This window comes from Coregonus clupeaformis, chromosome 40 (assembly GCF_020615455.1).
Source record: "Coregonus clupeaformis isolate EN_2021a chromosome 40, ASM2061545v1, whole genome shotgun sequence".
NCBI classification, from domain to species: domain Eukaryota; kingdom Metazoa; phylum Chordata; class Actinopteri; order Salmoniformes; family Salmonidae; genus Coregonus; species Coregonus clupeaformis.
In genome coordinates, this window is record NC_059231.1 from 21,560,810 (window position 1) to 21,577,241 (window position 16,432).

The 16,432-nt window shown below is 42.8% G+C and overlaps 1 pseudogene; it reads left to right on the forward strand.

Moving 5' to 3' along the window:
- The first annotated feature begins 1,211 nt into the window (after positions 1-1,211).
- On the forward strand, positions 1,212-16,422 carry LOC121572846 (annotated as a pseudogene).
- The last annotated feature ends 10 nt before the right edge of the window (positions 16,423-16,432 follow it).

Genomic DNA, 16,432 nt, shown 5'->3' on the forward strand with positions numbered 1-16,432 from the left:
AAAGTACTGAGTAAAGGGACTGAATACTTTATGTAAATGTGATATTTCAGTTAAATTTTTTATAGATTTGCAAACATTTCTAAAAACCTGTTTTCGCTTTGTCATTATGGGGTATTATGTGTAGATTGCTGAGGCGGCAGGTAGCTTAGTGGTTAAGAGCGTTGTTCTAATCCCCGAGCCGACTAGGTGAAAAATCTGTCGATGTGCCCTTGAGCAAGGCACTTAACCCTAATTGCACCTGTAAGTCGCTCTGGATAAGAGCGTCTGCTAAATGACTAAAATGTAAATGTAAAATAGATTTTATTTTTTAATCAATTTTAATAAGGCTGTAATGTAACAGAATGTGGAAAGAGTCAAGGGGTCTGAATACTTTCCGAAGGCACTGTATATAGAAACTTTACAGTTGGCACTATATTCGGGCAGGTAGCATTCTCCTGGCATCCGCCAAACCCGGATTTGTCCGTCAGACTGCCAGATGAGGAAGTGTGATTCATCACTCCAGAGAACGCATTTCCACTGCTCCAGAGTCCAATGGCGGCTAGCATTACACCACTCCAGCCGACGCTTGGCATTGCGCATTGTGATCTTAGGTTTTTGTATGGCTGCTCGGCCATGGAAATCCATTTCATGAAGCTCCCGACAAACCGTTCTTGTGCTGACATTGCTTCAACAGGCAGTTTGGAACTCAGTAGTGAGTGTTGCTACGCGCTTCAGCACTCGCCGGTCCCATTCTGTGAGCTTTTGTGGCCTACCGCTTTGCGGCTGAGCCGTTGTTGCTCCTAGACGTTTCCACTTCACAATAACAGCACTTACAGTTGACTGAGGCAGCTCTAGCAGGGCAGAAATTTGACGAACTGACTTGTTGGAAAGGTGGTATCCTATGACGGTGCCACGTTAAAGTCACTCAGGTCTTCAGTAAGGCCGTTCTACTGCTAATGTTTGTCTATGGAGATTCCATTTTTTTTGTCTGGCCTAGGGCGACAGAACGGCCAGGACCGGGGCTGAATTATTATTTTTTGTCACTTTCCACCCAATCTATTATGATAAGCCTTGATTCACTCTTCATCACCTGTTCCTGTGCCTCCTTTATCACTTTACATTTAATTGCAATAAAAAACGTCTGTAGGTACTTTTATGACACACACACACAGTGTCCTACTCAATCAAAAGTTCTTATGTGTGTCCTTGCCAGGGTTTCTATCGGACAGCATCATGGCAGGCCAGACAGTATCCATGAAGGAACCAGTATGTCTGATTGAGAACGACAGTGATGGGAAGCTGCGTGTGGTCCGCAGTGCACTGGACATCCTGGACCAGATTGACCAGCATGTGGTAGTGGTGGCGGTGGTCGGGCTGTACCGCACCGGTAAGTCCTACCTCATGAACAAGCTGGCTGGGGAGAGGAAAGGTGAACCACTCAAGCATTTTTTAAACTATGGTCCAAAGTCCAAACAATATACATAACAATATGCATGACCTCAACACTGTTATATGATTATGTATTAGATCATTATTTCTCATAACAGAAAGTGTTATGTGTACAGCATGTCTATATGTACTGCAGTTGACATTCAGGGTTCGAGAGACATTAGATAGGTCGCACCAAAGTACAGATTTGTCCTGTTCTGACCATATTACGCTTTGACGGTTATTTCTCTCACAAAATTGGGAATTTTAATGCATCCTATTATTGCATTGTGGAAACTAGTTAGTTTCTCTTTCAGTTTTACACTATGAAGTACAACCAGTTTATTACAGCAACAGTCAGAGCCAGTCATTTCATTAAAGCCCTTGATTTGGAAGAACATGACTTCTGGAATAACCCAATGAGAACTTTAGTAATTCATATTTGAAGACGTTAAGGTGAGTTTTGTAAGTACCCAGTACCAAAGTCTACAGTTTTGTTCTAGCCTCTGCCGAGTCCCCAACAATCGGATGTTCCGGTGTTCAGGGAAAATGGAAAGGGAGCCTGTGATGCGACTTCTGCTTCTGCTCCATCTTAACTCCTCCTCCACATTTACTGGATTGGTTGAACAGTGCAGAAGAGATCTCCTGACAAGTTATTTTTTCTTATCAAGACCAGTACGTACGGGTTCTACACTGAACAGAAATATAAACACAACATGTAAAGTGTTGGTCCCATGTTTCATGAGCTGAAATAAAAAATCCCCAAATTTCTCTCAAATTTGGTGCATACATTTGTTTACTTCCTGTTAGTGAGCATTTCTCCTTTGCCAAGATAATCCATCCACCTGACAGGTGTGGCATATCAAGAAGCTGATTAAACAGCATGATCACTACACAGGTGCACCTTGTGCTGGGGACAATAAAAGGCCACTCAAATGTGTAGTTGTCACACAACACAATTCCACAGATGTCTCAAGTTGAGGGAGTGTGAAATTTGCATGATGATGGCAGTTATGTCCACCAGAGCTTTTGCCAAAGAATTGAATGGTCATTTTTCTACCATAAGCTGCCTCCAACGTCGTTTTAGAGAATTAGTACGTCCAACCGGCCTCACATCCGCAGACCACGTATATGGCGTTGTGTGGGCGAGCGGTTTGCTGATGTCAACGTTCTGAACAGAGTGCCCCATGGTGGGGTTACGGTATGGCCGAGCATAAGCTACGGACAAAGAACACAGTTGCATTTTATCGATGGCAATTTGAATGCCCAGAGATACCGTGCGGAGATCTTGACTCCCATTGTTGTGCCATTCATCCGCCGCTATCACCTCATGTTTCAGCATAATGCACGGCCCCATGTCGCAAGGATCTGTACCCCAGGAGGCTGCTGAGGGGAGAATGGCTCACAATAATGGCTAGAACGGAGCAAATGGAATGGCATCAAACACCTGGAAACCATGTTTGATGTATATGGTACCATTCCGCTCCAGTAATTAACACAAGCCCGTTCTCCCCAAATAAGGTGCCACCAACCTCCTGTGATCTGTACACAATTCCTGAAAGCTGAAAATGTCCCAGTTCTTTCATGGCCTGCATACTCAACAGACATGTCACCCATTGAGCATGTTTGGGATGCCCTGGATCTACGTGTACGACAACGTGTTCCAGTTCCCGCCAATAACCAGCAACTTCGCACAGCCATTGAAGAGGAGTGGGACAATGTTCCACAGGCCACAATCAACAGCCTGATCAACTCAATGCGAAGGAGATGTCGCGCTGCATGAGGCAAATGGTGGTCACACCAGATACTGACTGGTTTTCTGATTCACGCCCCTACTTTTTTTTGAAGGTATCTGTGACCAACAGATGCATATCTGCATTCCCCAGTCATGTGAAATCCATAGATTAGGGCCTATTGAATTTTTCAATTGACTGATTTCCTTATCTGAACTGTAACTCAGTAAAATATTTTAAATTGTTGCATGTTGCATTTATATTTTTGTTCAGTATAGTTTCAGGCATTTGCTTTTACACCTGCTACTTTAGGTTAGTTATATCCTGACCAGATGTTCTAGGTTGGTTCTGTGGATATATGGAGAGTGGAAAAATAAATTCCATACATGACCTGTGACGCATCTTGTTATTGCACTGGCTACTAGATTCACGTTCAGTCTGTCAGCATGATATATAATTTAAAAAGGTTCATCTGAAAACCAGCTGTCTTGAGTAAACACTTCATATCCAGCTGCCTCTTTACAGATTTCTTATTTTATTTTAATGTCCTAAGAACAGTTTTTATCCTCTGTCCTCAAGGTTTTGCCCTTGGAGCCACCATCCAGTCCAAAACTAAGGGCATCTGGATGTGGTGTGTGCCTCATCCTGAAAAAAGAGACCACACCCTGGTGCTGCTGGATACAGAGGGGCTGGGGGATGTGGAGAAGGGGGGAGGTCAAAGTTCACTCTGTCAACACATTTCGAAACATTACATTTAGCATAAGCATCTACTGGATTGAGTTAATTAATCTCTTTTTATACAATAAGGAAATATTGATCCTGAATCCTGAAATACAATACCTTGGATGATAATATTGGTAGATACTGATATTTTGTGGTCTTGATGAGATGACAGAATACAGCGTAACTACTGTAGGATTCTGCATACTGCTTTGTTTTTCAAATAGGGAAAGTCCCATGTTATCTCAATGGACAGTGTCCAGTACTGATAACAGATTTCATTACCTGTAATGTAAGATGTATATTACTGTACGTCTGGGGCTGGCAGTTAATGCACAATCTAATGTTTGTAATGTGGACCCATCGTATGGTGAAGCTCAAAAGAGATTATATATATATATATATATATATATATATATATATGCATGCAAGGTGGGAAAGTACGTCACATTTGTGGGTTGCTGACCTCATACTGTATATGGCTGATTTAACTAAATGGTTGTTGGCTCAACAAAGTAACTATGTTTACTGAAAATACTGGAGCAGTGTCTTGTCCAAAAAATATTGTACTGATGTACACTGTGGACATACATAAAGCAGGTTAAAAACATACAGCTGAGGCTTATTGTAGAGTTTAAACAAATGTCATGCTGTAACATAAAACAAGTTAAAAACACACAGCAAAGTAATGGCTTGTTCTAGAATTGTAACAAACTTAATGCTGGATTTTCCTCACTGACTTAATTTCACTCTAGTATGAACAGAATACCAATGTGTTCCTTCTGTTGTGTCTGCAGGGTGATGAGAAGAATGACAACTGGATCTTTTCCCTGGCTGTCCTGCTCAGCAGTACTCTGGTGTACAACAGCCTGGGAACCATCGACAACAACGCCCTGGAGAAACTACAGTATCCTTCAGCAGGCCAGCAGCTGGCCTATAAACAAATGTAGATCTATCATTCTAATTTGGTTAGAGGAAATTTCCACAATCACACAATGAGAGTAAGGATCAATCCTTTCTGATTCTTTGAGTCAGACACCAGTTTACAATACAGTGCAGTGTTATGTTTGTAGTGCTGAGCGATTAACCAAAATGTTGGTTATATTTAGGTTTTTAAACAACTAATTGACAGACATCGGTTCAATTAATTGAATTCCATTTCTTTCGTTTTTTTCTGTGAGCTCGATGTGCAGTTTCTGTAGAGATAAATCAGATCAAGCCTGAACTGTGCGACGAAGTAGGGAGTTGTAGTTTCCTACAGGCCAATATTCTACATAATTTAGCGCAGAAAACGTGGTAATTGACTACAATGACCATAATCCATTGCGCGCCCGCTTAAACTTGTCCGGTCTGTGCAGCGCAGAGAGAAGAGAGAACGTGTGAACTGCGCGAGCTTGAAAATACATGATCTAAGTGACTGATAGTTGGTATTCAGCAGTCATAAAAGTATGCCTTATTTACTTTGAAGAACTACTAAAATAGTGATTTTTTTCAGACAGCACAGGCAGCAGCTCTATAGAGATGAGATGATAACTTGGAATGAAATAATAAAACAAATATTTTATTAATGTACTGTGAATAAATGATGGTTAATAAGTGATAAGCTGTAATAGGCAGTCACTACCACCATGGGACTTTTATTAATTGTTTATTCTGTGTTACAGTATTCAACCCATATAGTGCATTTTAATGTCTAAACAAATTTATCGAAAACATGATTATTTTTAAAATAATCGAACAGAAACCGAACAGACCTCAAAAAGCGCTAATTGCTCAGCACTATACTGTATGTTAGTATATCTGGTTTCATTTAGTCCTCAACACCACCCTTTACAGCTATGTGACAGAACTGACAGAGCACATCAAGGTGAAGTCCAACCAGCGAGACGGGGAGGAATCTTCAGAGTACCTGCGTTACTTTCCTTCCTTTGTGTGGACAGTCAGAGATTTCACCCTGACCCTGGAGGTTGATGGAAGACGCATCACAGCCAATGAGTACCTGGAGAACGCTCTTAAACTGAAAACAGGCGAGAATTCTAACTAGCACATAACTGGATTGATGATAGTAAATATGAATGTATGAATACATACATCAAATATTGTTGCGCACATAAAAGTAGTTAATTTAGGCTTATATGCATATTTTTCAAGGTCAAAGGTTCAGCAGTACAACCTGCCTCGTAGCTGCCTGCGGAACTATTTCTCTCCTCGCTGGTGCTTTGTGTTTGAGAGGCCAGCCAGCAGAGACAAAATGAGACGTATGGAGGAGCTGACCGATGCTGACCTGGAGCCCTCCTTTGTGGAGCAAGCCAAGGAGTTCTGTGATCACGTCTTCAAGGAGGCCAAGACCAAGACCCTGAAACAGGGCCTGAAAGTTACCGGCAGACGTGAGTATAATTATTATAATACAACAAATATACTACAGTACAACAGCTGATACTACAACCACCAGTGCCACCACTACTACCAATACTACTACTACTACTACTACCACCAGCACCACTACAACTACTACCATTTCCTTTACTACTTCTACAAGTAATACTACTATTTATACTACTTCCATCCATACTACATCCATCACTACCACAACTATACACTGAGTGTGCAACACATTAGGAACACCTTCCTAATATTGAGTTGCACCACCTTTTGCCATCAGAACAGCCTCAATTCGTCAGGGCATGGACTCTACAAGGTGTCAAAAAGCGTTCCACAGGGATGCTGGCCCATGTTGACTCCAATGCTTCCCACAGACTGGCCAATAAAAATAAAAGATTAAGATGGGCAGTCTGAGATATGGCTTTTTCTTTGCAACTCTGCCTAGAAGGTCAGCATCCCGGAGTCGCCTCTTCACTGTTGACGTTGAGACTGGTGTTTTGAAGCTGCCAGTTGAGGACCTGTGAGAGGCGCCTGTTTCTCAAACTAGACACTAATGTATTTGTCATCTTGCTCAGTTGTGCACCGGGGCCTCCCACTCCTCTATCTATTCTGGTAAGAGCCAGTTTGTGCTGTTCTGTGAAGGTTGTAGTACACAGCGGTGTACGAGTGTTATGTGAATTATTAAACAAACTATTTCAGTGTCTCTGTGCGTCTCCCAAAAGGTTGTAAGTCTTTTGGGATTTAAGTAACGGACAGAGTCCCGATCTGCATAGTCAGAGATATTTATTCATTAAGAATTCTGCCATCACAATTTCAGAGTCCATCTTTTATACTCATACAAGAAAATCCCTCCCCTCTGTAGGCGGGCTGTAGTTTTCCACTCTAAAACTGCTCTCCTGACCATCAGTTCACACACACACACACACACACATATACACACATGCATACACACATACATACACACACACACATACATCCACACACACACACACACACATACATCCACAAACACATGCATACACACTTTCTTATCATAGCCTGCATTCCTCAGTTATTGCCGTTCTCACAATATTCTGCACCATGTTTTCATACTCATTAAAAAGCCTAACAGTTTCTCTACTCCCTAAATTCCTCAGTTATCAGTTGCCTGTAGGCAGTTCTCCTTGTCCTTTGTTGTCTGGCCTAACTCTTACTCACATTGCTAAATAGTGGCTCAATGCCATAGTCTTTACTGGTCCTACACTCACACATTTCTAACACATTATACACAGTTTCAGGGTGTAATAATTAGTCATTAATAATTAATCTATCAACGAGATCTTCAGTTTCTTCGCAATTTCTCACATAGAATAGCCTTCATTTCTCAGAACAAGAATAGACTGACGAGTTTCAGAAGAAAGTTATTTGTTTCTGGCCATTTTGAGCCTGTAGTCGAACCCACAATTGCTGATGCTCCAGATACTCAACTAATCTCAAGAAGGCCAGTTTTATTGCTTCTTTAATCAGCACAACAGCTTTCAGCTGTGCTAACATAATATCAAAGGGTTTTCTAATGATCAATTAGCCTTTTAAAATGATAAACTTGGCTTAGCAAACACAACGTGCCATTGGAACACCGGACTGATGGTTGCTGATAATGGGCCTCTGTACGCCTATGTAGATATTCCATTAAAAATCAGCCGTTTCCAGCTACAATATCCATTTACAACATTAACAATGTCTACACTGTATTTCTGATCAATTTGACATTATTTTAAATGGACAAAAAAATTACTTTCTTTTCGAAAACAAGGACATTTCTAAGTGACCCCAAACTTTTGAACGGTAGTGTACATATGTGTGTGTGTGTGTATGTACAGTGGGGAGAACAAGTATTTGATACACTGCCGATTTTGCAGGTTTTCCTACTTACAAAGCATGTAGAGGTCTGTAATTTTTATCATAGGTACACTTCAACTGTGAGAGGAATCTAAAACAAAAATCCAGAAAATCACATTGTATGATTTTTAAGTAATTCATTTGCATTTTATTGCATGACATAACTATTTGATACATGAGAAAAGCATAACTTAATATTTGGTACAGAAACCTCTGTTTGCAATTACAGAGATCATACTTTTCCTGTAGGTCTTGACCAGGTTTGCACACACTGCAGCAGGGATTTTGGCCCACTCCTCCATACAGACCTTCTCCAGATCCTTCAGGTTTCGGGGCTGTCGCTGGGCAATACGGACTTTCAGCTCCCTCCAAAGATTTTCTATTGGGTTCAGATCTGGAGACTGGCTAGGCCACTCCAGGACCTTGAGATGCTTCTTACGGAGCCACTCCTTAGTTGCCCTGGCTGTGTGTTTCGGGTCGTTGTCATGCTGGAAGACCCAGCCACGACCCATCTTCAATGCTCTTACTGAGGGAAGGAGGTTGTTGGCCAAGATCTCGCGATACATGGCCCCATCCATCCTCCCCTCAATACGGTGCAGTCGTCCTGTCCCCTTTTCAGAAAAGCATCCCCTAAGAATGATGTTTCCACCTCCATGCTTCAGGGTTGGGATGGTGTTCTTGGGGTTGTACTCATCCTTCTTCTTCCTCCAAACACGGCGAGTGGAGGTTAGACCAAAAAGCTCTATTTTTGTCTCATCAGACCACATGACCTTCTCCCATTCCTTCTCTGGATCGTCCAGATGGTCATTGGGAAACTTCAGATGGGCCTGGACATGCGCTGGCTTGAGCAGGGGGACCTTGCGTGCGCTGCAGGATTTTAATCCATGACAGCGTAGTGTGTTACTAATGGTTTTCTTTGAGACTGTGGTCCCAGCTCTCTTCAGGTCATTGACCAGGTCCTGCCGTGTAGTTCTGGGCTGATCCCTCACCTTCCTCATGATCATTGATGCCCCACGAGGTGAGATCTTGCATGGAGCCCCAGACCGAGGGTGATTGACCGTCATCTTGAACTTCTTCCATTTTCTAATAATTGCGCCAACAGTTGTTGCCTTCTCACCAAGCTTCTTGCCTATTGTCCTGTAGCCCATCCCAGCCTTGTGCAGGTCTACAATTTCATCCCTGATGTCGTTACACAGCTCTCTGGTCTTGGCCATTGTGGAGAGGTTGGAGTCGGTTTGATTGAGTGTATGGACAGGTGTCTTTTATACAGGTAACGAGTTCAAACAGGGGCAGTTAATACAGGTAATGAGTGGAGAACAGGAGGGCTTCTTAAAAAAAACTAACAGGTCTGTGAGAGCCGGAATTCTTACTGGTTGGTAGGTGATCAAATACGTATGTCATGCAATAAAATGCAAATTAATTACAAAAAAATCATACAATGTGATTTTCTGGATTTTTGTTTTAGATTCCGTCTCTCACAGTTGAAGTGTACCTATAATAAAAATTACAGACCTCTACATGCTTTGTAAGTAGGAAAACCTGCAGAATCGGTAGTGTATCAAATACTTGTTCTCCCCACTGTATGTGTATGTATGTATGTATGTATGTATGTATGCATGTACAGTGAGGGAAAAAAGTATTTGATCCCCTGCTGATTTTGTACGTTTGCCCACTGACAAAGACATGATCAGTCTATAATTTTAATAGTAGGTTTATTTGAACAGTGAGAGACAGAATAACAACAAAAAAAATCCATAAAAACGTATGTCATAAATATTATCAATTGATTTGCATTTTAATGAGGGAAATAAGTATTTGACCCCTCTGCAAAACATGATTTAGTACTTGGTGGCAAAACCCTTGTTGGCAATCACAGATGTCAGACGTTTCTTGTAGTTGGCCACCAGGTTTTCTCAGGAGGGATTTTGTCCCACTCCTCTTTGCAGATCTTCTCCAAGTCATTAAGGTTTTGAGCATGACGTTTCGCAACTCGAACCTTCAGCTCCCTCCACAGGCTTTCTATGGGATTAAGGTCTGGAGACTGGCTAGGCCACTCCAGGACCTTAATATGCTTCTTCTTGAGCCACTCCTTTGTTGCCTTGGCCGTGTGTTTGGGTAATTGTCATGCTGGAATACCCATCCACGACCCATTTTCAATGCCCTGGCTGAGGGAAGGAGGTTCTCACCTAAGATTTGACGGTACATGGCCCCGTCCATCGTCCCTTTGATGCGGTGAAGTTGTCCTGTCCCCTTAGCAGAAAAACACCCCCAAAGCATAATGTTTCCACCTCCATGTTTGACAGTGGGGATGGTGTTCTTGGGGTCATAGGCAGCATTCATCCTCCTCCAAACACGGCGAGTTGAGTTGATGCCAAAGAGCTCGATTTTAGTCTCATCTGACCACAACACTTTCACCCAGTTCTCCTCTGAATCATTCAGATGTTAATTGGCAAACTTCAGACGGGCCTGTATATGTGCTTTCTTGAGCAGGGGGACCTTGCGGGCGCTGCAGGATTTCAGTCCTTCACGGCGTAGTGTGTTACCAATAGTTTTCTTGGTGACTATGGTCCCAGCTGCCTTGAGATCATTGACAAGATCCTCCCGTGTAGTTCTGAGCTGATTCCTCACCGTTCTCATGATCATTGTAACTCCACGAGGTGGTATCTTGCATGGAGCCCCAGGCCGAGGGAGATTGTCAGTTCTTTTGTGTTTCTTCCATTTGCGAATAATCGCACCAACTGTTGTCACCTTCTCACCAAGCTGCTTGGCGATGGTCTTGTAGCCCATTCCAGCCTTGTGTAGGTCTACAATCTTGTCCCTGACATCCTTGGAGAGCTCTTTGGTCTTGGCCATGGTGGAGAGTTTGGAATCTGATTGATTGATTGCTTCTGTGGACAGGTGTCTTTTATACAGGTAACAAACTGAGATTAGGAGCACTCCCTTTAAGAGTGTGCTCCTAATCTCAGCTTGTTACCTGTATAAAAGACACCTGGGAGCCAGAAATCTTTCTGATTGAGAGGGGGTCAAATACTTATTTCTCTCATTAAAATGCAAATAAATTTATAACTTTTTTGACATGCGTTTTTCTGGATTTTTTTGTTGTTATTTTGTCTCTCACTGTTCAAATAAACCTACCATTAAAATTATAGACTGATCATTTCTTTGTCAGTGGGCAAACGTACAAAATCAGCAGGGGATCAAATACTTTTTTCCCTCACTGTATGTATGTATGTATGTATGTATGTATGTATGTATGTATGTATGTATGTATGTACAGTGGGGAAAAAAAGTATTTAGTCAGCCACCAATTGTGCAAGTTCTCCCACTTAAAAAGATGAGAGAGGCCTGTAATCTTCATCATAGGTACACGTCAACTATGACATACAAAATGAGAAAAAAAAATCCAGAAAATCACATTGTAGGATTTTTAATGAATTTATTTGCAAATTATGGTGGAAAATAAGTATTTGGTCAATAACAAAAGTTTCTCAATACTTTGTTATATAACCTTTGTTGGCAATGACACAGGTCAAACGTTTTATGTATGTCTTCACAAGGTTTTCACACACTGTTGCTGGTATTTTGGCCCATTCCTCCATGCAGATCTCCTCTAGAGCAGTGATGTTTTGGGGCTGTCGCTGGGCAACACGGACTTCCAACTCCCTCCAAAGATTTTCTATGGGGTTGAGATCTGGAGACTGGCTAGGCCACTCCAGGACCTTGAAATGCTTCTTACGAAGCCACTCCTTCGTTGCCTGGGCGGTGTGTTTGGGATCATTGTCATGCTGAAAGACCCAGCCACGTTTCATCTTCAATGCCCTTGCTGATGGAAGGAGGTTTTCACTCAAAATCTCACGATACATGGCCCCATTCATTCTTTCCTTTACACGGATCAGTCGTCCTGGTCCCTTTGCAGAAAAACAGCCCCAAAGCATGATGTTTCCGCCCCTATGCTTCACAGTAGGTATGGTGTTTTTTGGATGCAACTCAGCATTCTTTGTCCTCCAAACACGACGAACCAAAAAGTTATATTTTGGTTTCATCTGACCATATGACATTCTCCCAATCCTCTTCTGGATCATCCAAATGCACACTAGCAAACTTCAGATGGGACTGGACAATTACTGGCTTAAGCAGGGGGACACATCTGGCACTGCAGGATTTGAGTCCCTGGCGGCGTAGTGTGTTACTGATGGTAGGCTTTGTTACTTTGGTCCCAGCTCTCTGCAGGTCATTCACTAGGTCCCCCCGTGTGGTTCTGGGATTTTTGCTCACCGTTCTTGTGATCATTTTGACCCCACGGGTGAGATCTTGCGTGGAGCCCCAGATCGAGGGAGATTATCAGTGGTCTTGTATGTCTTCCATTTCCTAATAAATGCTCCCACAGTTGATTTCTTCAAACCAAGCTGCTTACCTATTGCAGATTCAGTCTTCCCAGCCTGGTGCAGGTCTACAATTCTGTTTCGGGTGTCCTTTGACAGCTCTTTGGTCTTGGCCATAGTGGAGTTTGGAGTGTGACTGTTTGAGGTTGTGGACAGGTGTCTTTTATACTGATAACAAGTTCAAACAGGTGCCATTAATACAGGTAACGAGTGGAGGACAGAGGAGCCTCTTAAAGAAGAAGTTACAGGTCTGTGAGAGCCAGAAATCTTGCTTGTTTGTAGGTGACCAAATACTTATTTTCCAACATAATTTGCAAATAAATTCATATAAATTTTTACAATGTGATTTTCTGGATAATTTTTTCTCAATTTGTCTGTCATAGTTGACGTGTACCTATGATGAAAATTACAGGCCTCTCTCATCTTTTTAAGTGGGAGAACTTGCACAATTGGTGGCTGACTAAATACTTTTTTCCCCCACTGTATGTATGTATATATATATATATATATATACATATACACACACACACACACACACACACACACATATATATATATATATATGTGTGTGTGTGTGTATACAGTGCATTCGGAAAGTATTCAGAACCCTTCCCTTTTTCCACAGTTTATGTTGCAGCCTTTTTCTAAAATGGATTAAATATATTTTTTTCCTCATCAATCTACACACAATGCCCCCCAATGACAAAGCGAAAACAGGTTTAGACATTTTTGCTAATGTATAAAAAATAAAAACAGATCTTATTTACATACGTAGTCAGACCCTTTGCTATGATACTCGAAATTGAGCTCAGGTGCATCCTGTTTCCATTGATCATCCTTGAGATGTTTCTACAACTTGATATGAGTCCACCTGTGGAAATTAAATTGATTGGACTTGATTTGGAAAGGCACACACTTGTCTATATAAGGTCCCACAGTTGACAGTGCATGTCAGAGCAAAAACCAAGCCATGAGGTCAAAGGAATTGTCTGTGGAGCTCCGAGACAGGATTTTGTCGAGGCACAGATTTGGGGAAGGGCTCCAAAAAATTTCTGCAGCATTGAAGGTCCCCAAGAACACAGTGGCCTCCATCATGCTAAATATGGAAGAAGTTTGGAACCACCAAGACTCTTCCTAGAGCTGGCGGCCCAGCCAAACTAAGCAATCGGGGGAGAAGGGCCTTGGTCAGGGAGGTGACCAAGAACCTGATGGTCACTCTGACAGAGCTCCTGAGTTCCTCTGTGGAGATGGAAGAACCTTCCAGAAGGACAACCATCTCTGCAGCACTACACCAATCAGGTCTTTATGGTAGAGTGGCCAGACGGAAGCCACTCCTCAGTAAAAGGCACAAGACAGCCCGCTTGGAGTTTGCCAAAAGGCACCTAAAGGACTCTCAGACCATGAGATACAAGATTCTCTGGTCTGATGAAACCAAGATTCAACTCTTTGGCCTGAATGTCAAGCGTCACGTCTGGAGGAAACCTGGCACCATCCCTACTGTGAAGGTTCACCTTCCAACAGGACAACGACCCTAAGCACACAGCCAAGACAACGCAGGAGTGGCTTCGGGACAAGTCTCTTAATGTCCTTGAAATGCACAGCCAGAGCCCGGATTTGAACCCAATCGAACATCTATGGAGAGACCTGAAAATAGCTGTGCATCGACGCTCCCCATCCAACCTGACAGAGAGCTTGACAGGATCTGCAGAGAAGAATGGGAGAAACTCCCCAAATACAGGTGTGCCAAGCTTGTGGCGTCATACCCAAGAAGACTCGGGGCTGTAATCGCTGCCAAAAGTGCTTCAACAAAGTACTGAGTAAAGGGTCTGAATACTTATGTAAATGTAATTTCAGTTTAGTTTTTTATATATTTGCAAAAAAATCTAAAAACCTGTTTTTGCTTTGTTATTAAGGGGTATTGTGTGTAGAGTGATGAGGGAAAAAAACAATTAAATCCATTTTAGAATAAGGCTAACGTAACAAAATGTGGAAAAAGTCAAAGGGTCTGAATACTTTCCGAATGCACTGTATATAAGTCAGTCAGTGTCCAGTTTATTAGGTATGCCCATCAGGAACCGGGTTGGACCCCCAATTTTATCCAGAACAGCCTGAATTCTTCTGGGCATGGATTCTACAAAGTGTCGCGTTCAAACTTTGCACAATTGGTATCAAGGGACCCCAACGTCTGCCAGGAAAACATTCCCCTAACCATTAGACCCCACCCCCACCAGCCTAAACCGTTGACACCAGGCAGGATGGGACTTATGCTGCTTACGCCAAATCCTGACTATGCCATCAGCATGACGCAACAGGAACCGGAATTTCGTCGGACCAGGCAATGTTTTTCCACTTCTCAATTGTCCAGTGGAGTTGCTTATTTTTGGTTTTAGCTGATAGGAGTAGAATCCAGTGCGGTCATCTGATGCAATAGCCAATCCGTGACAAGGACCAACGAGTTGTTAGTTCCGAAATGCCGTTCCGCACACCACTATTTTACTGCGCCGTTATTTGCCTGTTTATGGCCTGCCTGTTAGCTTGCTCGTTTCTTGCCATTCTCCTTCGACCTCTCTCATCAACAAGCTTTTTTCGCCCACAGGACTGCCACTGACTGCATGTTTTTTGTTTGTCGCACCATTCTCGGCAAACCCTAGACACTGTCGTACGTGAAATGCCCAGGAAGCCGGACGTTTCTGAGATACTGGAACCGGCGCGCCTTGCACAGACGATCATACCACGCTAAAAGTTGCTTAGGTCACTCGTTTTGCCCATTCTAACGTTCAATTGAACAGTAACTGAATGCCTCGATGTCTGCCTGCTTTATATAGCAAGTCACAGCAAACGTGACGCACTGTCTGTAGGAGCAAACTATTTTCGTGAACCTAATAAACCTGCCACTGAGTGTATATATGCAGATTCCGCTTGCTCACTCACTCACACACTCTCTCCCTCTCTCTCCTGCAGTGCTGGGGAACCTGGCAGAGACATATGTGTCTGCCATCCGGAGCGGGCAGATCCCCTGCCTGGACAATGCTGTGGTGGCGCTGGCCCAGATAGAGAACTCCAGCGCCATCGAGAGGGCCAGGGCCCACTACCAGAGGGGCATGGCTGACTGGGTGGCCTACCCCACAGACACCCAAGAGGAGCTGTCTGAAGTGCATGCTGTCATGGAGAAGGAGGCTGTGGCCATATTCATCAACAGCTCCTTTAAATATGAGGACCAGAAGTACCAGTTGGAGCTCATGGTATGGGAGTGTAGATTCTATATTCAATGAGTCAATATTAAATTCAATGATACATGTATTTAACAAGATTAGGTTAATTTGTATTTTGGGTGAACTATCCCTTTATGGTACCATTTTATTACCTCAACTCAACCAAGACATTCTGGTTCATTCTGGTACATTCTGAACCAACCTCTTTCTGTAGAAAGTGCTTCAGGAGGAGTACGAGAAGATCTGTGAGAGGAACTACAAGGAGTCCCAGAAGGCATGTGAGTCCAAAATCGAATGCATCTTTGCCCCCATGGAGGAGCAAATAAGGGATGGCTCCTACATGACCCCTGGAGGATACAAAGTGTACTGCAACGACCTGAAACTGGCCACCAGCGAATACAGATCTGAGGGAGGCAGGGGAGTGAAGGTATGTTGGAGGTGGTGCTTCAGCTATTTTAGGACAGTATGCAATTATCATGTTTTGTGGATGCTGTTTAAAGGAGTTATGAATGGACTGATGTGATGTTGAAAGTTAAACATTGTATGTGGTTGTTCAAGGCTAAAGATGTACTGAAGGAGTACTTGGAAAGGAAGGCAAGCATTGGTCAGGCCATCCTGTCAGCAGACCAGTCCCTCACTGAAGCTGAGCAGAGAGCAAAAGGTGATATAATAAATATGTAACTAACATCTGCCAAATCAGTGTGCTACAAGGACAATA